General features: G+C 42.0%; 1 long non-coding RNA gene across 1 annotated transcript in view; it reads right to left on the reverse strand.

Annotated features, from left to right (window-relative positions):
* LOC128893405 (uncharacterized) overlaps positions 1-26,052 on the reverse strand; it is a 56,823-nt gene extending 30,771 nt beyond the window's left edge. Inside the window, exons 1-3 of the long non-coding RNA XR_008461324.1 lie at positions 25,492-26,052; positions 22,620-22,837; positions 18,515-18,647 (exon numbers count right to left, since the gene is read on the reverse strand). This is a non-coding gene — a long non-coding RNA (uncharacterized LOC128893405). The remainder of the gene's footprint in view (positions 1-18,514; positions 18,648-22,619; positions 22,838-25,491) is intronic.
* Positions 26,053-27,063: the final 1,011 nt, after the last annotated feature.

Here is a 27,063-nt window from a genome sequence, read left to right on the forward strand (position 1 = left end):
AATTTATTTTTAACCATCCATAAGACTGTGTAACTTTCATGTCACACGTTAATATAGTCAGTCCTATGAATACTCCTACCCTCTACGTCTATTGGAAAAGTTTGACTAAATGAAATAATAGTTTTGATATTGCTAGATAAATTTTTTTTTATATATTTTTATACGCATCAACATATTTATACAAACGTACGTTTGAATGCATCAAACCTACCATTCAATTTAAACAAATTTCTTCGATAGATATAGAGGGTACGAATGTTTATGGGATTGACTGTATATCGACATTTTATAAAATAATTGTAATTCCTTCATAAGATGGCGTATACGTCTTAATTGTATAATTTATCAGATAACTAGACTGCTTGTAGAACCTACAAAATGCAAACAATATGCAAGAATATAAAAAAGATTGAAAGTAAAGTTCGTGTTATAATATTTGCAGAATAAAATAAATTCCTATTTAGGTTCAATTTTTGTAGCCACGATCGCGAAGATTTTATTTTGCATAAAGATCCAAAGTGTACTGATAACCAATAACAATATTGATGACGATTGGTAGCACCATCAACCTGAAATATCGAAGTAAATGCCTCGCAAGTTGGCTGCAGAAGAAAAGTTCGACCCATAGAGGGTTAATTTGTGTGCAAAGGTAATTTTTTAACAGGGGAGGAATTATACGAGGTGATATTTGAGAAATTGAAGGGTAATTTAGTAAATTTGAAACGTGAAGAAATTATTTCTTCTATGAGAATATGAATTCTATATGAATTTTCTTCTAATTAACTTAATATTCAAAAATTAAACATATCGAACGTTTTCAACGAATTTTCCCACTTTCAATTAAACGCGATTTCTTCCAATCGTGTTTCGTTGAAAAAAACTGCTACAGCTTTTTAAGTAACATACCTCAATAAAATTCTGTGGAGTGTCCTAAATTATCACTTTGCGATTTAAATATTTTAGCATGCAATTGTCATTGGTTACAAACTTTGAAATAAACTTGAGTGTTTCTCAAACGTAAACAAAGTCTCGATACTGACAATCGCGAAACAGAATGAAAAATTGAAAACCTATACGATTGTTCTAATTCGTCAAACATCTCTAACGATATTCATAAAGAGAAATCGAACTGTTCCCAGTGTTTTATATATTCATTCCAAGGCATATGGACGTTATCTTCGATGTGTTGAGTCCTTACGACTTCTTCTTTTAAATCTCTCTACACATATTTCTCGAACTGTGGCCCTTTACCCTTGCCCTGTATATACCGCGTTTAATTCTCGAGCAACATTATCACACAAAAATTTCGTTATTATTTTCCTACGCTATCGAAAAATGTTCAAAGGCCTCCCAAAGCCTCGACGAATTCTTTTAGCGATCGACGTTCGAGTTCCGCCTCCGTCTGTGGCACGACAAAGGAATTACTGGGTTTTTCATATTTTTTTCCTCTCTCTCTCCGCTTTATCGACGAGTTATTTCCATCGGGAGACATTTCCCTCCGCGGACATTTGGATCGCGTTATACGCGCCGTAGGATCGGAATAATGCAAAAGTAATATCGGGGCTCGGAGCATCGTGTAATAGCGGCCTTAAAATATGATCGACGGGCAAATGGAGCGATAAACTTCTCATTGAATCATCCGTCGTTAAGGAATGTTCGAATACTTCCGTTTCACGCGTTTTATTCCGTCATGGAGGCGACGGGAATAAAACTATTTGTCGCTCGCCGAGCTCAGGAGAAAGACCAGCTTTTATCGCGACGCAAACCTAAGCTCGTGTTTCTGTGCTATCGTTATTCGACTCGAAAACGCGCATTGTGCATTGCACGTTCGAGTATTTGTCGTTAGGAGGGAAAACGTGGTGGTTAATATCAACAGATTTTGTTTTAAGCAAATTGTGCAAAATTTCAGTGTATCAGAAATGAAGATTAGAATTTATACACATGGGTGGATGTTTATACATACTTTGCTGTGGCAGTATTGATTTGCATATTGCGTATATTGATTAGATTGTGAATGTTTGTGTATATTTTGATATGACAATATTATTTTGCATATTGGATATTTTAGTTGAAAAATATGTACATACATATGCTGCATATATTTTCTCCATTCATTTCACTGTATTTGATCGTGACAATTTAACTGTTTTCTAAAAAATTTGCAATGAACATGTTAACATTAATAATGCAACGCATACACATACATCGTTATAGAGTTAAATTACTAACTTATTGTGACACATCTTTTATTATCAAACTGGCAACGAATACACATGCCTTAAAAACAATGTGAAAATAGGATCTCATTTTTCGTATGTACATTGTATATTTTCCCTGTACATATGCATATTTTTCACGCATACTTGCATATTTAATGTGCGCGAACATTCACAGTTTATCGATGACTATCTCCCGAAATAATTACAATTTTTCAAAAAGATTTTAATCGTTTCCTATGCAATAATTTGTATCTGAACCCCAAAGAAATTTACCTATCAAATTTTCCGTTAATTTTAATAATCTATTTCGTTCTGAATTCAAAAAGAAAAAGTTTCACCTTCCCATATTCCACGTCTCGCGAGATTCAAAGCGTCATCGACGCGAAAATGGCTCGCAGCCATTTTGTAAAGGTCACCCCTCGACACACCACCCCTGCAGCCCCGTGGCCGCCAACCCCAAGCCAGAATCGGTTCAATTACCCCGAAATGGCGTGGTTCACCGAGTTCCACGGCGACGTCCCGCTGGGAAACGCTTGACCGCTGGTCACTCTCTGCTTGACCGTGAATAATTCGATTCCGTGCCGTCGACGGTGACCATTGAAGAAGAGTCGAGCGAGCGCGAAATTAAATTTGACGTTAAACACGCGCCGCGTCCCGCAAGCTTCTTCCACCTGACATTCTTTCGCGGTACTTTCTCAAAGCGACTTCCCAGGACAAATTGGAAGCGAAATTTGTCACGGGGGTGATTCACGATGGTGAATTTAGACGTCTTGCGAAAGCAGGTACCGGTTGCTCGTTTTCCTAGCGGTATTCGAGAGATGTTTGACTCTCTTTCAAGTGAAGAACATCTCAACAATATTCAACCCAGCTTTTTACAGTTCCATTCTTCATTTAAAATTCTGTGCCTTTCATTGTCTATATTTTTTATTACTCCCATGGAAGCAACTATACAAATCTCCTACAATGAAGCATGACAATTCTGCCAAATCAAGAGGAACTCAACAACATTCAACCAACTTCCTACAGTTCCCTTCTTTCTTTAAAATTCTGTGCCTTTCATTGTCTATATTTTTTTATTACTCCAATAGAAGCAACCATAAAACTCTTCCACAATCAAGTTCGACAATTCTGCCAAACGAAGAGCGACTCAACAATATTCAATCTACCTCCAACTCAACTATCCCCAATTCCCTCCAATCCCCCTCCCTAAAAGAAAACCTTCGTCACCTACATCCACATGTCACGCATCTCATAATCCCCTCATCAACGTAAAATCCTCTCCACCACCACGCAAGTTCAAACAGTCTTCTAATAAAACTAGAAACCTCAACGTCAACTAATACAAAAAAGAAAAGGGTTGGCAATATTTACTAACGCCTATGGCCGAGGAAAGTGGAAATAAACGATTAAAAATCGACGGTGCAGTGACCACGACCCGTCGATAAATCACTGGCTAATACTCTTCGGGGCGCGTGCCGGCGAGAGGAGTGACCGGACATTATCGTTCAGGTCAATTCGTCGAGGAGTAGGGGAAGCCGGAATTTCCGGTTACGCGTCCCGTGGCCAATCCAACGGAGGTCAGAGGGTCCCCTGACCCGGGTCGGGGGTCAGCCCAAACAACCTTTCCCCGGGGTCAGCCCACCGCGCTCATGGCTCTGATTTATGGCCCGCTTCCACGCTCGATATGTACCAGCGACTTTGGCGGTCGAAAAGTGACAGTGCTTCGTCCACCTAGGCGACGGTGACTGATCGGTCTTCAATGGAGGCTCCATACGTGAGGAAGACAGAGTCTCAGGGTCGGAGTCTCAGAGTCGGAGACTCAGGATCCGAGTTAGAAACTAAGTGTCTCAGTCGGAATCTGAAAGTCGGAATCTTAGAAGAGGTCTTCGAAGTTGGCGTTTCTGGAGAAATCTACTTGAAGATGTAGTACTCGAGAATTTGATAAAAATTGGGATTAGAACACTTTGAGACTTGAAGCCTAATAAGAACTGTTCCAAAGTGTCTTGAATTCAGAATTTGAATCTTCCTTGGTGTGATAAATTTATGCCTGGAAAATTATAGTCTGGAGAAAGGGACCTTCGAAGCTGAAGACTCTGAAGTCTACTCGAAGATCTTCTTATGAATTTTAACAAAATTGGGATTAGAACGCTTTGAGACTTGAAGCCCCAAAGGAACTGTACCAAAGCATCTCGGACTCAAAATGTAAATCTTCCTTGGTGTGATACATTCTCGCACAGTCTCGAAGAAGGTGAACTCCACTTCCGTCGAAGTAATCTCCGTCAAGAATCGCGACTTTCCGTCTTTTTTTTGCGGCCGAACGGAAAGTAGCGTCGGGTGGGAGACAGTATAAAACGAAGGCTGGGTGGCAGAGATTTCTAAGGAGCAATGCTAAACGCAAATTGGCGCAAATTGGCGCAGAACGTAAACCTGCACAAGACGCTAAGCCACTGGCAAGCAATTGCGAAGACCTCGGGTGCGTCGAGTCAGCTAGGATCCTGCTAGAGAGACATGAGAAAGGAGAGAGAAGCCGAGAAGAGAGACTAAAGAGAGAGACGGGAGGCCTTGGGTGGTTGGGGGTGGAGAGTAGGAAACTGGCGGATAGGAGGCGAGAGAAGCCGGGATTCGACAAAAGGGAAGAGGGCAAGAACGTAGACGCGGCACGGGAAGGAAGAGGAGAGGGGAAGATCGTTAGGCATGTTACGTCTTGCATCCTGCCAGGACGATGGAACAGCCGGCAGACTCTATCGTGTACCGTTGCACGTACACCCTGTGCCCCCTTCTGTTCCTTCGGTGTATGTACGCGCGAGGACGTACGGTTGGGGTGGTTTTGGCAAGCCCGTCCCACGAGCCGTCTTTCGAAAACCACCCCCTCGTGGGTAGCGAGGGCGACGAACTGACATTATGCTCGCGCAAGATGGCTCGTGGGCTCTCCACCGTCCGTGGAATGGCGTTGCTTCCGTCCTTTGGTGATCCTCCTTGGACTGGTTGGATTCTTCAACCCCCAACGCTGATTCTTCAACGTTCCACAGGTACGAAGGAATTTAGGAAAGAATAATTATCGCCAAATTTATCGCGTTATTGTTTCTCGAATCTAAGGAAGGTGGAAATAGTTTCAGAGAACCCTAGGAGTCACTTCGAAGTCGATGTACTCTAAGTGTTCTAATCTTAGGTGTTTGTTATTTAAAAAAAAAAAAAAAATAAATTTGGTAACTCTTAACGAAAAACCCTATACGTACAATATATTCTTGAAATCTAAGGGGGAAGGAGCAAACTAATTTGTAAATCAAATGAACACTAAACCTAGTCACTTTTTCCAATTGGATGAAACAATATTTCTTGTCATACTAAGTTCAATAATACATACTACAATTGTATATAATGTATATATTGTATACAAGAGCTGCACACAAAAGTTTGAAAACTGAATTGAAGTTGACGGGTAGAAGTTATGCAGGACACAGTTTCTCTGTAGTTTCTAGCATAGTGGTATAGAGGTGAAGGGAGGGGGATGATTTTTACCATTTCTTAATCGCACTCTCAAGGATGACCCGGAGATGTCACTGAAATTTAGAGTTACCGAAGGGGTGAAGGTTATGTAATCATAAGCTCGCGAGTCTTCTTTTGATTTTGAGTTCAAAGGTAGGAACGATGAGGGGGGATGATTTTCACTATTTTCTAATCGCACTCTCAAGGATGACCCGGAGAATAAATCATAATTATAACATCCCGGTAGTCAAATTGCACCCTGAACCTTCCCAATAAATAGCCCAGACCGCGAAAGTCAGCAGAAATCGATTCCTGCACGGGTCGATCCCTCTCCTAGGCTCCTAAGACGGGCCAACTTCGAAACTGCTTCGCTGGGTAGTTCTTATTGACTGGCTGGAGGGAACGGGACACCTCGGACGCTCGCTGGGGGTTGCTTAGGCAACTTCAAATTAATTTCAAACATAGGGAGAAACAATACTTAATGCCGGGGCGGCGGGAGGAGGGGGGGCGGCACGTCTCCAGCAGCGGGGGCATCCCATAATAATTACTTTCCAATGAAAACTGAAATTGTCGGTGGGATCGGGTTCGCGAGCCACCCCATCATTTGGGGGCGGATACTTCGCGGGGAACGTCGGCTGAAGATGCCAAGACCGACAGTCGAGACTGTCGGATGCGACTCGAGGATGAACAATTTTGATCATTCGAGGGGGTGGGGCACGTTACAATCGGGAAGGACGACTGGGAAAATTTAATTGTGTTATTCATTGAACGTCGACTTCGTTCTGTCTAGAAGTTTAGCAAATTATCAACCGTAAGTGGTGGCGGAGGTTTCGTGTTTCGGGTACCTATGAATTCAGTTCTTCTTCTGGAAGCTTCGGGTTTCACTTCTACACCTTACTGGTATCATTATTCAACATAAAATTGAAACAAGCGTCTACAATATTTTGTATACAGTCATAAGTCTTCGTAAATAGAAGTTTCGTTTTTAATATGCGCGTGAATAAGCTTTACGCATGTATACATATATATTTATAATACAACATTTATTTGAAAACAACACACCCATCATTTAATTCAAACAAAGTTCTTCAATACATATAAAGGGTACCAATGCATACAGGACTGTACATTTATATATTATATATATATATATCCGTATAACAATAATAATAAATATCAAACTATTATGTACAGTCAGTGTAAGAAGTATTCGTACAGCAATCCATTTAAAATAAATGGTTCCTGTACGAATATTTATTACACTGACTGTATATACTTCATGAAACGTAACTAACAAATGAGAGTATAAATTTCGTGCTTCTATTACTCTTTCTTCCAAATTCCATTTCCTACCATTCAGTGCGCAAACCGTATAAGAACACGTACTTTGAAAATTTTACCAAGAAAATTACAGCTATTCGACTTTAACATGCTCACCCTCCTCTTCAAACATCCCTTAAAAAATTTCCACAGAAATCTCGATCTCCTTCCCTCAAAGTAGACCTGAACCATCCGTCCACCTTTTCCTCGGCGAATTAAAACCCTCCATTCCTTAATAAAATCCACTTAACGTCCAGAGTATCACCCTCCCCGAATCACCATCCACGAAGAAGGTCGCGCGACAAAATGCGGAAACGTTGTCATCGGTTTCGAGGAAGGAACGCGTCAGAGCGAACGCTGGCGGAACAGAAGCGGAGCGATGTTAATGGAATTCGATCCGCGGTGGGAGACGGTTTCGGAGACGTCTTCCAAGACAAGGGGGTGCAGAAGGAGCAAGAGGAGGAGGATGGGAGGGGTGGATGGAAGCGTAGAGAAACGCGAAACGCCTCGCAGGAGCTGGTCGTGTAATTACGAGAAGACTCAAAGATGCTGCCGCTGCAGTCTACTACTTTGCCCGCGTTTGGGAACCCGCAGGCGTTTCGGCCCCGAGGACAACCAGCCCCAGAGTTTCAGCGAGACATGCACGCTTAACCGTTCCCTCGTTTTATTCGACGATACGGGGACGTATTCGTAAAACGGAAGAACCAACGGGAAACTACCACGGTTGTGGCCCCGAGATTAAATTCGAGCTGTTCCAAGCCGGTGTCTATGAAGATGGGAGCTTACGAATCGCAGGGGGTTGATTTAAGAGAGAGTTATGGGAGACGGGGAGGAGTTAATTGCGTGGTAGTAGACGTGGACGCGATTTTGGGGGATGATTTTTATTGTTTTCTGATGGCATTGTTTAGGTTGATTGGCAGGTATGGATATTTGGAGATGTTGGGGTGAAACTTTGGTGGTCGTGGAACCACGAGTCGTCAGGTTCTGAATTTAAATTTATGGGCAGGAGTTATACAGGAGACAGTTCTTCCACAGTTTGTAGTACGGTACGGTAGAGATGAAGCTTTGATAGTCATTGACTTACGAATCCTCCGGTCCTGAGTCTAAGTTTGAGGGTAGAAGTTATGCAGGGTAGAAGTAACAGTGCAGTTTTTAACATAGCAAGGTGTAGATGAAGGGAGAGGGATGATTTTTACTGTTTTCCAACCATAGTCTCAAGGATGACTTGAAGGTATCACCAAAATTCAAAGGTATTGGAGTAAGAAGATTGGAACATTTGTAATTCTAGACTCACGAGTCTATGCAGTGTAATTTCTAGTACACAGGGATGAGGATTAATAAAGAGGAATGACTCGTTCTGTATACTAACTACTTGGATCTCCATTTGTAATCCTAGTCTCACGAGTCTATGCAGTGTAATTTCTAGTACACAGGGATGAAGATTAATAAAGAGGGATGATTCCTACTATTTACTACTTGGATCTCCATCGCTCGTTAATTAGGCTCACTCGAAGTATACACCATTAAAACAACTTTCTCGAGTTTTACGGATGTCGAGCATAAAAGTGTCGCCGTGCTCGCGAAAGCGGTTTAAGACAGAGGGTTGAAGGAATGCCCGGCGTGCGCCAGCGGCGTGCAAAGCAACAGAGGGGTTGGAATATTTCACGACAATGGATACTTGAACATCGTAAAACGTGAACGAAGTAAAAACGTACAAGCAGATTGTAATCGGAATTTACTGCCTGGGGATTCATTTAGCACATTCAACCCCCGCGTCGATGTAAATCTTTCCTAAAGTAACATAGTGTGATCTATCCGACTTGGTCTTCTTCCTAGACGACCTCGGCAATTGTGTTTCCATCTATCGATAGCAGATAAGGGCAAAACCCTAGGCTTCGAATAAATTTGAAGTTTGCCGATGTTTTTGTCTCGTTTCCTTCTTTGGAAAATATGCAAAAGAGGAAACGAGACAAACATATCGGCAAACTTCAGATTTATTCGAAACCTAGGGTTTTGCTCATCTCTGATCGATAGAGCCTTCAGAAATTAGATCCCTTGAATGGACATCCAGTGCGAGAAACTGTCTTCGTTCTCAGAGCTGTACACCCACCCCCCTGGTCTTTAATTCCACCTCCCAAAAAACGCTCGGTTGAATCGTAGCCTGGAGTTTGCATCCGCCATCGACTCCCAGGCGCGTAACATCCGCGCTGCGGAGTGGCCGATAAAAGAAATCTGGCGGACGTTTGACGATCGAAGACTTCAAAGAAGAGTCACAAGCAACGACCTCGTCGGGCACCGGGGCGCGCGCCCCTCCCGCGCTACGCTCGAATTCTATGCGCGCGGGAGATCCCGTAGGATCAGGATCCCTGGTCGTCTTAACCGGCAACACGCTGGATCCCCTCTCGCCAAGCCCAGAAGGTTACCATGACGACCAACACGTGACGTAACCACCTACCAGCGTGCCCGTTGAAACAAATGAAGGCACGTCCTCCTTCGTATACCTCCTGCTCGCCACCTCCTGATTCCTCTTCATCCCTCTGCCCTCCAGTATGTGCTTCCCTCCTTCCACCCGACTCGCTTCCACTCTAACCCTCTCTCGCCCCCTATCCCCGTCTCTGTCCGATACGCTTTTCATTCGCCGTGCCTGTCCCTCTCCATCCCGTGGCCCGGCTCTTTGCCTTTGCGATTCTCAGCCTCCACTTGCGGGATCACCGCGAGCAAGTGGTCCAGAGCGCCGGTACGGAGGGAAGCCTCCAAAGGAAAGGACGAGGACGCTGGCAGGCAAAATTACAAGGACCTTACCTCGGGTCCTCGGGAAACTTGGCTATGAAGTCCTCGTTGCGGGGAATATGCAGCCCGTACGCAGCGTCGGAAGTTTCTATTTTACGGGATCTGTTTCTCGAGGGTGTGCCGGATCCGTGGAATTTCGCGGCGCGACGGAGATCGAGGTTCCCGATGGCGCTCGTTCCCGGGGATGGAGAAGCGAGCGGAAACCGTAGGTGGCTCCCCACGCCATTGGTCCGCCCGGAACGACTATGCTGACATCCCTCCGAGCTCTTGTCTCGCGGACGTTTCGAAGCTTCCGGGAATGAAATTGTTGCCCGATGGGGATGACTCATTTCTCGTTTTTGGGTGGCCTCAGGGTTCGTGATGGATCTCAATTGCTAACTCTTTAACCTTTTCGGGGCTCTGCGCGAGTATACTCGTCAAATTACTTTGTTCTTGTCGTGCTCGAGACGAGTAAATCGCGTGAGGTTTTTAAATAGGAAAGAGCTCAAGACAAGTTAACTCATTAACCCTTTATACTCGAGGCCTTTTTTTCTGGTATCTAGCAGCAACTCGAGATGTTTCTTAGCATTCTATTGCTATGAATTCTAAGCTATCTAGATTTGAGAATAAGGTCACCTTTAACTCCAAAGAAATTAAACCTAAAGAAACATTAGGTATTGTAGAATTGCTGCGTGAAACCTAACGGTGACTGAGAGTCACTTCTCGAGTGCAAAGGGTTAATTACACTTGAAGGTATATTTAATATGTATAATTTAAGTGTTATGAAAAAATGTAATTACGCTCTCTTTTCAGCAAAGACGTCATAAGATATGAAATTTCCGTAGGTTCTTTTTATTAAACATAAACACAATCTGTAGCACGAACATACGACCTAATATTTTTGCATTTGTACACATTCTCCATAGACAATTCTCCATAAACTCATTAACAATAAGCTCATACGATTTAACTTGTCTTGAGTACGACAACAACAAAATAATTTGACGAGTCCACTCGGGCAGACCACCAAAGAGATTAATTCCTTGAAGCTAGGTGGATTAAAACCAATCTCCCCAGTTTTTTCGGGGGCTGGCTTCCCCAGGGTTCGTGATAAATATTCGTACCATTTGTGCCTATCGATAAAAATTGTCTCTGTTAAAAGACAGGTTCGATGTTTTCAAATAAAATATTCATTATAAATATAAAATTCTGTGAAATTTATTTCTGTATATATTTCCAACGAAATATTTCTTTGAAAACATTAAACCTATCGTTTAGTTTACAAAAATTTCTTCAGTGGATATAGAGGGTACGAATACTTGTGGGACTAACTATAATATACCCATTCTTACCATAAAGGGTTATTATAAGGGTTATTTCACCCCTTGTGGAATACACGTTAATTTCTACTATAGGAAGAATTTGTACTATACGTCTTCTAAAAAATGTGTCTGAGGATGTCCTGTATATATCCACCAAAAAAAATTCCCGAATTTCCTCCATGACACCTACATCTAACCCTTATCATTCGACCTCTAATTATCTTCAACATCGCGATTGAAAGTTCCTGTTACTACAACTCCCCGCGATTACGACTTCAGAAGACAACGAAGTAAATGTTTCTAAAAATTCATCGACTCGCGACGCGCTATCGATGGCTCCGCGAGTATATTCTTGGGGCTGTTTTTGAGCTTAATTTTCTGGCACAAGCGGGAGCATTACTCAATACTTTGGGCTCGAGCGTTCCCAGCGGCCACAGCTCGTTAACCGTCGCTAATTAGATTACTCGGAAGCTACTCGTCTCTCGTGCGACGCGATATATCCCCTCTACCCCTTTAACCATCCGCCCCCTCTACCCCTTTAACCACCCGCCCCCTCTACGCCCGCCGCGTGATCTAATAAAACCGGGATCTCGCGGCACACAGCGAACGGTAAAAAAAAAACAAGTTTCTCCGTATGTTTTACGAGCGCGGCACACCCCCGCGTGTATTCAATCTTTCCACCGGCTGCGTCGAAGGATTAGCCCCCGCTAAGCCCTCGAGATCCGCGCAACTTTCATCTCCTTTATACCGACACGCGAGAGGAAACCGATTCTGCCGCGAATTTAACCCAGACCTAACCCTGCGCTGCCCAATTTAAGAACCGGATAAAAACGATAGTCGCGATGTTTAGTAAAATTTTAAGGGATTCGGTTAAAACGAGGACCGACTGATCGACGGAGAAGCGATTTAATTGTAGCATAGGTTGCTTCGGAGCGAGTGTAAAATATTTTAGCTGTGGTTGATTGGTAGGTTGTGGTTGTTTATGCGAATTTATTTTTTTGCAGGCACAGGAAAGGAATCGAAGCTTAAACAAAAGTGAATCTTGTCTTCTAAAAGGCGTAGCACGAATATTAATGTTTATGGTTTATTCATTTGCCATAAATAGGTAGATATCTACGGGCCTGTGTTTAGTAGAATTTTGATTGGATGTAATTTGTTGAATATTTGATGGCCACTTTTGGGAAACTAAATTTTATATAGAGTATAAATAAATGTAGTGCAATCACCTTGTTTAGATTGAAGAGAGGGGTTCATAAATGAAACACGTATATATATGACTTGATGAATGTACACGATGGTTCATAAGTATGTGGGCACTTCCTTAATTGGTATAAGTATCTAAAAAATATATTAACCCTTTGCACTCTAGAGGTGATTCTTAGTCACCACTAGGTTTCTCGAGATCTCATTTTCGATGTCAATATAATCTTAGCATTCGTGGCAATAGAATGCTAAGAAAGCATCTCGAGTTGCTGGTAGATACCAGAAAAAAAGGCCTCGAGTGCAAAAGGTTAAATATTAATAAAGTTTCTGTATTTAGTTCGCAGTATAATACCAGATTATAGTACACATTTGACAACAATAATTTATGGTGTGCAATAATTATTCATTGAAGTTGGTAGATATATTTATGAATAGAGGTGTACTTTAATCAGAAATAGAATAATCGTGAATATACGTACTTCTCTTTGGGAGATAAAATAAGATTCACGCGATAGACGCCCACGTAGCACAGGAGTTTCCAGTTGGAAAAAGGAATGGAGGAAAGTCGGGAGTTGGAAAGACCGTGGATGTTTGCTCGAGGGCGGCTAGGGATCGAGGAGGGGCCCCAGATAGGAAAAGGGGGGCGATCGAGCGGAAGAACCGATGGACGAGTTTAATCAGCGACAACAGCCAAGACGAAAATTCCGGCTTCCCTTATCCCGACCTCGAATCATGGATTCGTGAAACGATAGAGGGTAGAATCGCGTTCTTCTCCGCGGAAGAAATCGGGAGGAATGTTTCCATCGAGGAAGACAAAGATTTTATTCGAATGATAGCCGTCAACTATGATAAAAAGACGATGTACTGATACATCAGCGATGTTTACGATTCCGCCAATATGAAATGCAATTACATATTGCGATTCAAGTTTCGACCTTCATTTAAGGATATTTTACTGTGCTGCTTTTATGTAGTTGGAAAAAATGTTTGAAGTTTGAAGAAATTGGATCGAAATTTCCAATACGAATATAAAGAAATTTCATGTTAACATTTAATCTACTAGAAATGTGGGAAAAGTCACTGTGATTTTTCTACATTAAAATATATTTGAATAAGCTTAGACGTTGACTCGTGCAGACTGTCAGAAGGTACATTTATTGGCTTCGTTGTGAATTCAATTAATAAGTTGTGCTAGGTGAAAAGTGAAATTAAAAAGCCTACGTATACACTAGGGTGTGTCATTTCAATATTTTTTTGTTTCAAATAGAGATTGTGAAACTGATAATAGATGATAGAAGACAAATTTTCGTGAAAGAAAATAATTTTTCTCTCATTTACAGACTTGCCTGAACGAAAGATAATATTTTCCGTTAGAAATACATAGGGAAATTTTTTTAAATATAATTGCAAGGTAAAACAAAGACTGACAATTGATTTTGTTTGATCATCTACTATCAGTTTTTCAATCAACACTTGTAGAAATGAATATTTCTCTAAAATGACGCTTCCTAATATCCAGTCAGTCTCATAAATATTCATATCCTTTATGTCTATTGAAGAAATTTGTTTAAATTAAATAGTAGGTTTGATGTTTCCACATGTATGTTTGTATAAACATGTTGATGTATACAGGGTGCCCATTTTAAATTCCCCAGTAGAATTTCTCGGAAACTATAGAAGTTAGTGAAAAATGTTCGAACAAAAGTTACAGTAATTATTCAAAAACATTTCCATCTTGTTGAATGCATATGTCATTTATAAGTTAAGAACACGACCTCCAAGGTCCAAGGCAAAGTCATGAGAATATTTCCCCCTAAAAAATTAAGCAACTTTCGTTCGAAACATTTTTCGCTAACTCCTACAGTTTCAGAAAAAATTCTACTGGGGAATTTAAAATGGTCCATTCTGTATATTATATATTATTATTATATATATAATATATATATATATATATATATATATATATATATATTATATTTATATATATATATATATATATATATTGGAAAAACTATTTATTCAACTCTTCTATGTCATATCTCTGGAAAATGATTCGAAAATTCCACCAGTAGAAACCTTCACCTAAATAATTATTACCAGATAAACATTGCTCCCAAGTTATTTTATGCTCACAAGCTCCCCTCTCGAAATCTGCTATTCGAACGAAACTCTGACCACTCCTGTAGATAACAAAGGGACGTGTATCCGCCCCGACGGAACCAGGAAAATCTTTTCCAATCGCGAGGACTTCCGCGTGCTCTCCCTCCGGGGCTCTGATTCGAATTTCGACCAGGACACCGCCTTGTTACGCATTCCAGGGCGAAACGGCGGCGATAGAAGTCCGCCCGGAAGGCAGGGAGTACCGAGTGATCGCGACGAAGGAGAATATATACCCCGGGAACCGTAAAAAGAAGTCGTGAGAATCGAGGCGTGTCGCGAGAGCGCGGAATTGAATCCTTCTTCGGGGGCCACGCGGCGAGGAAAGATGGCGGCCGCGGGCCAGGGAAATCAAAAGGACGTATTCCGTCAAAGAAACTGGAACACTGTATCCGTTTCTTTCGTTCGTTTACGGCGCGACTTTTCTTTTCTTACCAACCAGACGCCCGAGAACAGAATGACGATCCTGGTTTTACATAAAGACACCCCCCGCGAATCCTGAAGCGGATTCTTGCTACGGAGGAGTGTTTTCGATAGTGGGGATCTCTGTCAGAGTAGGCGAAGCTAGGTAATGCTTGGGTGGAAGCTTACTTTTCGAACAAAATAATAAGGTAGTTAAAATTGAAGCTATTAAGATTTATCTGAATCTATTACTACCGTGATGGATTAAATAGACTGATCAATTGCGTGCAAAAATATTGGTCAGACTAGGCGAAGTTAGGTAATGCTTGGTGGAAGCTTAGTTTTCCAACAAAATATCAGGGTGGTTAAAATTAAAACTAATAACTAGACTGCGGATTTTTATGCACTCATATGAAATTTGAATGTGCAAGAAACTACAAAATGCACACAGTATGCAAGAATATAAAAAATATTGAGTAAGTACTTGTGTAATGCAATAAATATATGTATATCAAAATTCAAGTATGCCTCTGAATTTTGAATATATATATATATGTATTGAATTGTTTTGCTACGAACTTTCTGGACAACCCAATATTTCATATTGTAAATAGTACGAGAGGAAATTGTATATAAGTATTGAATATAGTTACACAAAATAATTATGTATAATTATATACTGTTATTCTAAAGAATACATGAAACAATTGTATATAATTTTTATATTGTATACAAAACCTATCCACAAAAGTTTGAAAACAGTCATTTGCCAAGTCACAAATAGGTTTAGTGTTAGAATACTTTCCACGAGAATTGAACGAATTCTAGCGAACGTGCAAAATAAACCTGGCGAAGATCTAAACCCTACCCAATTATTTCGCTAATGTTGGATCTAATATCTGCACGCAGTAATCGATGTACAGGAAGCATCACCGCGATAATACCGCCGCCGTGCCGCAACGAATGCTATATTATTCCCCGACTGAAACGGTTATACTCTGACAACGTCGACGGGATTTGCATTTTCTGGGAGAAGTACCACGCGACTTCCACCCGTAACAGCAGCCACGCGGAGGCACCAGACGCTCGTCCATAAATCCCTGTTCGCATCGAGTCGACAAAGGGTTCGAGAACAGGTACGAGGGAAGCGGATCACACGGCATCCGAACCCCGTTCCCGATTCCAATTAATCGCGAAATAATTAGCAGCGCCGGGGCGCAAACGATCGAGGCCGCGATGCGCGCCGCAGCGACCCGGCAAGGGCGGAGGAAGCATCGAAGGGTTGGCGGGCGTCGCCCGTCGGCAAACGTTTGCGTCCCGGCCGACGCCGGTCGCGCCATTATCCTTTCAAATTGGTTATTTTCGGTAAATACCATTTTGAAAAGCCAATAACGCTGTTTCCCCATTGTCGACGGGCTACCCCGTGCGTTCCGACGCGACCTTCTCTCACCCCGCATCGGCGATATTTACGATTCCACCCCTGGCGCGCTCTCAGACCGACGAGGGGTGTCGGCTGGCGCTGAAACCGACAAAAGTAATCCCGAAAACGGCACAGGTGATGCCGCTTTCAGTGGGAAAAAAATAAATATCATCCGGAGGACGCCCCGCGGTACGTAAGGTAGTCGGGGAAGGGACGCCAGGTAGGAGAAGCTAACCCTCTGGAAATCGGGAGTGTCACGAGAGTCGATCCGCACGCGAGATAGATGATGCCGTTGGAGAGCGTCGGGGGATGCAGGAGGAGCAGGTCGAAGCCAATTTCTCGAGTGGAGGGTGCATCGCTGGGAAGATAAGGGATGCTCTCGACGAGTGACAACCGAAGTCGAGAAGTCAGAGTTTCGGTTCGTGAACTAGAACGAGAGTTGGTACGATTTTTGGGACCAGGGAGATTCGAAGACTATTTTAACGCATCCGCTCTGCTAGGCAAATTTAAAAATTGTAAGCGTTTTGCCTTGGGCGCTGAGATTTAATACAGAGGTCTAATCTAGGTTATTATTTTGATAAGAAAAAGCGATGTTAAATTTGGTGGTTTAGAAAGAAAATTTACGATATGCTTTTGCAATAATTCGTCACTCGAGAGACTATAAACTTGTTCCTTGAGTAATTGCGATCAATTTGAAGTACCAGATATCTTGTAGTTGGCGGTGAATGGATTAATACGAGGTCCATGAAGCATCGAATTTCACAAATTTACATTTTTTCCCAATCATTCGTGCTGACTTTTATCCATATAAAGAGACAAGCAAATTACTTTGGTAATAGATAATAAAAGTAATGGTAAAGTATGTGAATGTTCAAAAAGTCCAAAAACAAAGCAAACAATGATCGAAGATACATTAACCCTTGGAGTGACAAGGGAAACTTTTATACATACCCGAGAAATGCCAGACAATTTTAAAAGAAGATGGCACGATTGTAAACAAAAATGTATATTTCGGTCAATTTTACTTTAAGGCTCACGAAATTTTTACGCGATACTAAAATCATAGACTTCCTTTATTACTAAAACAAATAAAAATAAAACTATTTTCTGAAGTACACAAATAAATGTGCATTAGACATTGACGTTACTTCTGGAAAGAAAAATTAATTTTTTAATGATTTATATCACTTATAGTTTCGAGCAACGATATATCGCTCCTTGGCACTCGAAGTGTTAAATCTCCGTGAACCTAGTGTCAATAAAGAAGACCTAAACCTGTAAACGAACATAAAAACCTGGCCCTGGACGAATCATTGCCGAGTCAAACAGAAAAATCCAGGGGATGAAACTTGAAATAAACACAAGGAAGAGAAGCGCGAAGACGTTGGATATCGGCTGCGATCGTCTTAGGAAGCGTTCGGGAAGGCGACGTCAAAGGAGCTACTTGCAAAAATAATCATAATCCCTATCTCGGCTCGGGGCTTATGATCCCGCGACTTCCGGGCGGGAACGGTATTCCCGCAAGGCCTGTTCGCGGTCGCGAAGAAAACGCAAGGAACGGGAAAGGAGCGAGCCGCGTGAAATACTCGACGCCGACGCGGGCGTCGAAGAAAGAGAGGCGAGTGGGAAGAAAAGAGAGGGTGAGACGGAGAAAGACAGGGAGCCCAGGGGTTGCGAGAGAAAAGCGAGAAGCGAGAAGCGAGAAACGAGAGAAAGAGGGCTCAAGGTAAACCTCCCCCCCCCCCCCCGTGGGCGTCGGCCTTGAACTACATTTTTAATTGCGACTTCCTCGCGCTCCCCACCCCGCGGGCTCCTCCAGACGCTAAAAACAAAAGAGAAACAGTTTTCTGTCGACGCCGCCGCCGCCAGCGGCCCACCCCCCGGTTCCTTTCGCCCCGTTAACCCCCCTCCGGAGCCGCGTTACCAACGGGGACCAACTTCTGCCACCCCCGTTTCTCTTCCGCTTCCAGCACCCTCCCCTTCCAAGCCCCTCGCAACCTCTGCCGCCAACCTCCACCCCTTTTCTCCGTGCAACAAGTAGCGCGTTCATTTAAGACGTGTCGGCGTTCTTTTGTTCGTTTTAAAAAGGCAAAGCACCGGCAAAGTTCCGCTTTAAGAGGGAAAGAACCGTTCCGCCCCCGACGCCGACCGAGGCACCCGCGAGAGACGCCCGCGACGTCCGCCGTGTAACACGCGATATCGGATACAACACTCACGTTTACGTGCTTCCGGTTCTCTCGTCCTCGTTGTTCCATGGACCGGTTGCTGGAGGAAGGAGCGGTGCTTCGACAAGGGGATGATCCAGAATGTTGAGGGGACGCGGAGGATCAACGGAATTGGTAACTGCTTCTGTAATTTTAATAGAGGGTGGTTAGAGGGATTTAATCGTGGTTGGGTGTTGTTGTGGGTTGTCTGGAAAGTCCTTGTCAATTTTGGGTACGTGGAATATGTCGGAATGATTGTAAACAAATAACATGTGTACGTTCCTTGAAAGATAGAAGGGTTATGGAACAAAATGATACTTATACGTTTGATTTAAGAGTTCCACTAAGTTGGATGCTTGGATTCTTTTTAAAACAAATTTCATGTCACTTTTTATTGTTCGAATAATAACCTAGATTTCACGCCTGTATTGAATCTTGTAACCCTAGACAAGACGCTTTACAGTTGCGTAGCAATGAATGGATAAATATTATACATTTCATCTATTATTTCAATTAGAATGTCAGAGAACTTCAAAGACCAAAGCAGCACATCATATAAAAGTATAATTATTATACAAAACATCAATGATTCACCCACTCGAAATGACAATTGCCCACATCGAGAAAAAAATATACACGCGCCTTAGAATGTGTCTTTTCAGATCAATATTTTTCCTTTTCAAGTACTGATTAAAAAACTGGTATTAAATGATAAAATTTCAAATTGTCAAATCCTATTTTTCGGTGAGCCAAATATGTAACAAAAATAAAAAATTGTATCTTGCGCGAAAATTTTTGTTCTATAATCCACTTTCAATTATTCTATTTCCACTTGTAAGAAACATATTCCTCTAAAATGGCACGGCCTAACCTGCCAATACAAAGCAATTTCCAGAAACTTTTCGCTCCGAATCGAGTTCACCTGAACCACAATGATCCCCCGTGACAAACCAGGACAATTTAGCGCGAAACAGGATCGAGCGAATTATCCTCCCGGCGACTTTGACTCGCCTCTAACTACACCGTCCCTTCAACTCGTCCCTCGATGTACGTTGGGTTCGATCGACGCGAAGGGACGCCAGATTCGTGAAAAGAGGGAACGGGTCCGACGGGGGGTCGAGGAAGACACAGGGATTCGGGGAGAAAACGCAAATCGCCCGAAGCGAAACGGTCTCGCGCTCGCATCCACGGGATTCGAGGGACATGAATTTATAATTTCCGTCGCGGTGCGCCGACCCCTCTGTTGCCGATCGCGGTGACTCGATCGAATCGTGCCTGTCGGTCGCGTCATATAAATCAAAATCAGATGCATTGTGCGTTTTGTCGAAGATCGGCTCCGTGGGGTTCTGAGAGGGTTGGAGTGTGCGGGGGGGGACGAGAAAACTCGGTCAAGCTACAACAAAACCCTCCCCGTTGGTTTATCCAGGTAGAAACTGCGATACGCGTGCGAGGGAATCGACGACAGAGCAAGAGAAACGGACTGAGACGCCGAGGCCTTACTGAAGGGATGTCGAGGGGTGGAATGATCGAAGGGAGGGGAGGGGTAGGAGATAGAGAGAGAGCAGAAGCCGAAAGTATCGGTCGGATATACATATGTATGTCGGGCTAGGGTACAATGTATTCAAATTGCGAGAAAAAGGGTTGGCCCTTCGGTACGGGTATATAGGTGATGGGTAAAAAATGCGACAGACTGGTTAACGAAGCGAGATGGTCCATTGAATGGATCTCAATGGGATGCTGGGACCGTTCTCGCATCCGTTTCCACGTGAAGTTTGTATACGACGCGCGTTCTGCCGCTAACTAGGCGGATATACCCGGTGGCAGCCATATGCCTCGGGAGAAAGGCAACCTGACCTGCCTTCCTCGCCTGTCCCGAGCCGTTTTCACTCTTTTCACGTCGAGAGCCGTTCTCTTTCAGCCGGGAGACTCGTGGACCGCGGAAACTGGTCGGGTCTTCCAAGTTTTGTCGCGAGGGGGTGGCGAATCGAGGGATGCCGAGGATGAGATGTCGCGATCGTTCGCTTCGTGGATAATCCGTCATTAAGGAGACTTTCTACTTTGTCGGGTGAAACAAATCGATTTTTACTTTTAATTTTACGAAAGTATGTACTCTTAAGTATACAGAATTTAAATTTCGTTGAAAAACTCGTAAAATTAAGGTGATGTAAGAAATATCTCGAAAACTGTTAAAGACGTAACTAAAAAATTTTAGCTGCTAATAAGATGGCTCTTTTTGGCTGGGACTAGAATCAACTTAGTAACTTCTACCAATTTTTCTTAAATAAATATCGAAGCCAAATTTTCGCGAGAGAAATGAATATAACTATCAATTGTACAACATTCAATATTTTCTTGACATTCGCGATACCAAGACGCGAAGTGGCTGTGATAATAAATGATAGAACGGTTTCAATTTGATCAAATTTCTTCCATTGATTACAACAAAAAATATACATGTATCGAATAACCTCTTCCTTTTCGAAGTCGGTTAATTAACGACTAATGAATCGACGAATATAACTAATGGCAACGACGACGTGTCTCAACATTTCGAAGCATTCGAGACACATCGAATATTCTAAAGACCTCTAACCACAAGAATTTATATAAATAAAATCTATTCCTGGACCCAGAACAAAATTGAAGCCCTTGGAGTAGCTATTTACCCAACAGTAACATTTTTCCCAATATGAACATATCAATTCCAATTTTCGTGAACTACGAAAACACCTGAAACAATTTACTGATAAATGCCTGGCTCGGGACCGCCAAACCACCGGATCCTTATTATTTTACAGTGACAAACTCACCGTCGAAGCAACGTTGCTCGACATCCCGTGATATCATGGGAATATTTCACGAGCCCTTTAAACGGTTGATTTAAGGCAGACAGGAGGACAGACGGGTCCCGGGAAGGAACGGTTCGCTTCCTGATTTCCAGGACGAAGCGTCACGTACCGCGTCTCGAAATGGAAAAGGGCACGAGTCGCAGAAGGGAGTCGCGGGTCGCACGGGCTTTCCCGCGCCAGCCTTTGCCGACGGTTGCGTTCGAAGGTAAAGGGTTACGTGAAAACTCTCCGTCTCGACGACAAAAGGGGTCTTATCTCAAATTTCTAAAGTCCCACCTTCCTGTCTCTACGCTCGACGTTTCTTCCCCTGCGCGCAACCCTTTCAATCCAGACCTAACCCTTTCCGGAGATGTATCCGTCGCTATTAGCGGCGTTTCGCATACGTCCTGATATTTTTTTTCTCACAGCAGCATCCTATCTCTCTTTGGGAGGGGGTTGCACTTTCGGCGGGGCTTGGGAACTGGGATGATGGAGAGAAATTCGAAACTGCGTGAATGTGGTGTACTTTAATCTTTGAAAGACTTATCGCCAGGGAAATGAATATTTGGTATCGGGAGATATGTTTTAGAGTGGATTTGAAGTGTAGAATTTTAGATTTTATTTGAGAAATGTTTTTGAGAGAAACGTTACTCGTGGTGGGACTCGAAATGAATACGAAACAACACTGTACTAAAATCATGTGCAGAAGACTGAAGATATTCAACCGTAGAAGGGTTGGTATATCAAAAAATATATTCTAGATTGAAATTAAAGTGTCAAATTGTAGACTCAACTTGGAAACTATTTTCGAAAGGAATGTTATTCGTAGTAGGACTCAAAATCAACAGGAAATAGCATCGTACAAAAATCCAATGCAGAAGACTCAAAATGCTCAACCTTATAAGAGTTAGTACAGCAGAAAATATATTCTAGATTGAAGTTAAAGTGTTAAATTGTAGACTCAACTTGGAAACTATTTTCAAAAGGAATATTACTCTTGGAAGGACCCAAAATCAATAGGAAATAGCATCGTACAAAAATTCAATGCAAAAGACTCAAAATACTCAACCTTGGAAAAGTTAGTACAGCAGAAAATATATTCCAGATTGAAATTAAAGTGTTAAATTATAGATTTCATTAAAAAGCTCTTTCTCAAAACTGCATTACTTCTTGCAAGATTAAAAATCAACAGGAAGCAACGCTATACAACTCTAGATAAATGCGAAACAACACCGTACAAAAATCTCAGGCAGAAAATATTCAACCTTGAAAGAGTTTGGTGCACTTACTAAAGCTCGTAGCGAGCGTCGCTTTCCGAGGCTGGCACACATCGGAACGACGAAATTCGCCGATATTAAGCCGATCACGGGGAATCGTCTACGATGCATGCGCCGCTATTCGGAAAATTCCGTCTTGCGAGGCTGCATCCGCTCAGCGGAATCACTTAGGCGCGGCCGCTTCCGCTTATGTGTGTCAGGAGGGTGCTGCGGGCTCTCAGGCTTCTTAGCTGGAAGACGAATATCAGTTATTGATGAAAACTGCGCTCCGTACCCCTCGAGAGAGTCGCGACGACGGAGATATCGAGATGAGACGCGTAGGACAGGCACTGGGAGGTGAATTACTGTTCGCCTGGCTCGTCTATAGGGACAAATCAGGCCAAATCAGATCTCGCGACGTCAAGTCGACGCGCGGAATTATGTACGCGGTTAATTTCGATGCACGTTTCCGCGTTTCGTCTCTCGATGACGTGGAATTCTCTCTGTCCTCCCTAGTCGACGTGTCTCTCGGCGAAATCCGGTCGCGACGATGTTGCGCGACTAACCGTGGTCTTATTAGCGATGCAGTCGCGTCTTGCGCGAAAGTTGCACCCCTTTGAGTGGGTTATTTATAAGAGAGAACGCTACGGGGAAGTATTTCAGTTTTCTGCGCTGAGAATTTTGCATCCAATTTCGGTCGCGATGAAAGTAGAATGAAAGCAAAGGGCGACTGCACCGATAAGGGTGGCTTCGTCTCTGTCTTATTAAGGAGGTACTCTTCTGGGTTGAAGAGAGGTATTGTTTTTTTGCTAATTTCTCTTGTTGCTTAAGGTCTTTGAAATATTTATTTGGGAGTCTTTAGGTTTGAAGTGGTGACGATTCATTAATTTTCTTTTGATACTGTTTTCTCTACTTCTCGCTATGATCATATTTGTAATATATTTTATGTGTAAAGTTTTAAGCGTTGTATGTTAATATTAAAACTAGTCAGGCTAACCATCAATTAATCTATAAGATTTGTAATGACTCGAAGGAAATCAATTTTCATTCGGGAGACAGTTGTAAATTTAACAGAATCTTATATTTACGTGTATAAACGAACGTATGCGATTTCGAAAATTTATGGCAATTACTTTGCCAGCAAAAGGATCATAAAAATGGCTACGAAAATGGAAAAAAAGAGCACCTCCTTAAAACCATTCAGAGATTGATAAAGAATTCTTATGTTTATTCAAGAGTATCTTCGAAACCCAAACGTATTGAAATTTTAATATTCGGTACTCGAGTTATTAAAAACGTGACAGTTAAATAAATACTAAAAATATTTCTGGACAGAAATCGAGAAAGAACCCTGTACGTTTATTCAAGATAAAGCAGCAGCCCCCAAAGTCGACATTGGTTTAATGAAAACGTTTCTTGCGAACCCGCCCGTCCTACTGTCTGCCTTAAATCAACCGTTTAAAGGGCTCGTGAAATATTCCCATCATATCGGATGACTGCCGGATTCAACGTCCCCAACGAGATTTTAATTATTACTGGTTAATACGAAGTTTCCTTTTCCTGCGGCATATCGCGATTCTCCGGTACCGAATGCAATAAGTCGTGTCGATTTCGAACGAGACCGTAAATGATTGACTCGGGATGAGAATCTGGTATTCTCGCAGGAGCCGATTGGCTCTTTCCAGGTAATTTTGCACCGCGAAACGGGGAACCTTCAATTTTTCATTGTACTCGCCGAACGATCGTGGTTTCTGCTTCGGTGTACAGACATTTTGTCTGTTTCGCTTTTCGAGTGACTATAGTGGCAATATTTATCATCTAATGTGGTGTTCCTTAACGCTTTACCTACCAGCAGCCTATTTAATAAACTTCAATTCCAAAACAAACAGCAGCGTTTGCTTCCTGGAATTTAGTAACTGTCTTGTTTGTTTTCTTACGGTGCTCAACTTTTGGGAACAGACCAGATGTACTCAATAACAAAATCGTAGAAATTACGATTAAATTTTTGGTTTCAGTCTAGATCGATATACACTCATTATTTGTATACTATTTATTGTATACTTGATTGTATACTCACATAGAAAAAAAATTCTTTTCTAAGGTGTAGCCTCTTATAAATAGACTTTTTCTCAATTTTAGTGGATATGCGCAATTCTAGTTCTTAGTACTTGTATTTGTAATTAATTATGTGATAAATAGAATATTTATGAATTCAAGTGTTAATATACAAGACAAAACGTGCTTTATGTATTCATATAAATAACCTCGATGAAGATTCAAAGACAAATCGCAATATTCGTTTAGGATCACCCTTTATTAAAATAAAATAGACATTGCAACACCTTTAAGACAAAATATACTTCATATACTCATACATGAATTTGTATAAAATAATACAAAAATAACGATATATGAAGAATGAAATATAATAAAAATATGGAAATAAAATAGACATTGCAACACCTTTAACACAAAATATACTTCATATACTCATACATGAATTTGTATAAAATAATACGAAAATAACGATATATGAAGAATGAAATATAATGAAAATATGAAAATAAGATAGACGTTATAACAACTAGAAGACAAAATATACTTCATATACTTATATACAAACTTGTATAAACATCCGCAGTCTAGTAATTAACACTTAGCCCAAATGAAGATACAAAGCTGAATCCCGAAATTAATTAACGATTACCCTTTATTACTCCCCAATTTAAATACGAAAATAAACTATACATTATAACATCACTTAAACAAAACCTACTCTACACACTCATCTGCGTCCCAAAATGTATAAATTTTGTATAAACATCCGCCTAACAATAAATGCTTGGCCCAAACGAAGATTCAAAAATAAATTACAAAATTCGTTAACGATCGCTGTATTACTCACCAGCCAGCAGCGTTTTCCCAGCACTAACCTCGTCAATGACTCGTGCGAAACTGAATGCACACCGTAAACAATCGCGCGAAGGTGAACGACTTCCAGGAACTTGGCAAGCCTCTCGAGGAGCGAGAAAGAAAAAAAAAAGGATCGCGCGAAATTCCGTCTCCGCGTAATAAATTCGCGAAAGGGGCGAAAGTTCGAGAAGTAAAAGTAAAAGGGTGTTCGAGGGGGATCGGCGGCGAGGGAAACGGGCGAGGGGCAGGAGAGGAAGGAAGGAAGTAAACGTTACCACGTGCTAAGAGTCGCTCGGTGAACGAGTTCGCTTAAATAACGTCGCGGCGCGCGGAATCCTGGTGAATAGCGCAAAGTAGTTAGGAAAATGTCTTACTTAAGAGAAAGTTCGTCGACCCGGAGGCGGAGGGGGTTGAGAGCGACCGGGAGTAGATCGTCGTGACGACCCTGGCCCAGAAACAAAAGCGAGAGAAGAAGCTTGTGAATAATTCAACTGCGCGGGAAATGAGGAAAGAGTTCGCTGAAAAGTTTCCTCCGAGGAATTTTACGCGCCCCGGTTTTCTTTGATCGCCGTGGCCTTGAAACTCTCGCGAAGAAACCCGACGAAGGGCGACGAGAAGGGGGGCTTAATTGAACCCCGGTGGGTCGGATTAAAGACGTTCCCTCGTTACCGCCGACGAAAGCGATTTTACGAGGGAGGAAATATCGAACGACTTTTTCGCGTCTTTGCTGGTCCCGTTCGCGTAATTACGGGGTTGGACCTTCCGAAGCGAATTAACAGAGAAACGTACTAAATGTCTGAATATTTTTTCGACGTTATTGTTGGATCCAATTTCGTGTACGATTTATTACGTGGAAAACAATTGAGAGTAAAGTAATTAATTTTACGTATTTCTCAACTAGAATACGTGCATTAAGGGGAGATTACTGTCGAGATGCATGAAACATGCGTGAAGTTCTGAAATTTTTTTTTAATATATAATAAATACTGTGGATATAGGTTTCAAAGTAATATATTCTTGTATAATTGGAAGTTAAATTTCAATATTTTTCATGAAAAAAGAGTCCAAAATGGTGGCTCCAACTGAGATCAAATAGATAAATGCACGGCGAATTTTGAACGAATTTTGAATTGTTAAAGTAGAATAAATTTGGGGGCCTTGCCAATTTCATTCTCTAAAAATCCTCTGGATAAAAAGATGGTAGCCGTTTGAAAAAAAAACGAATTTTATTGCTTCAATGAACGAAAAAAAAAACGTGTAAATCAATTTTTAACAAAAATCGCGTTAAAGTAACCCTAGACAGATATACTCCAAGTTAACGTCTCTAAAAGTGACTAAAATACAAATATACATTAATATTCCTCCCACAGATTAATATTCCTCCGCGAAAAAATGTCACAAAATTTCCTCCGAGTGCGTGCAAATAAGTACACGATATTTGAGAAAACAGTCGACGGAAGTGTTTGAGGAAAAAGATTCCAGAAAGAGGGCTTCCGACCCCCCCGAAAACGTTCTCCAGGACCTACCTCAAAGTCGTCGACGTCGCCGGTGAAATTCACGGTTT

The sequence above is a fragment of the Hylaeus anthracinus genome, unplaced genomic scaffold (assembly GCF_026225885.1).
Source record: "Hylaeus anthracinus isolate JK02 unplaced genomic scaffold, UHH_iyHylAnth1.0_haploid 27446, whole genome shotgun sequence".
Classification (NCBI taxonomy): Eukaryota; Metazoa; Arthropoda; class Insecta; order Hymenoptera; family Colletidae; genus Hylaeus; species Hylaeus anthracinus.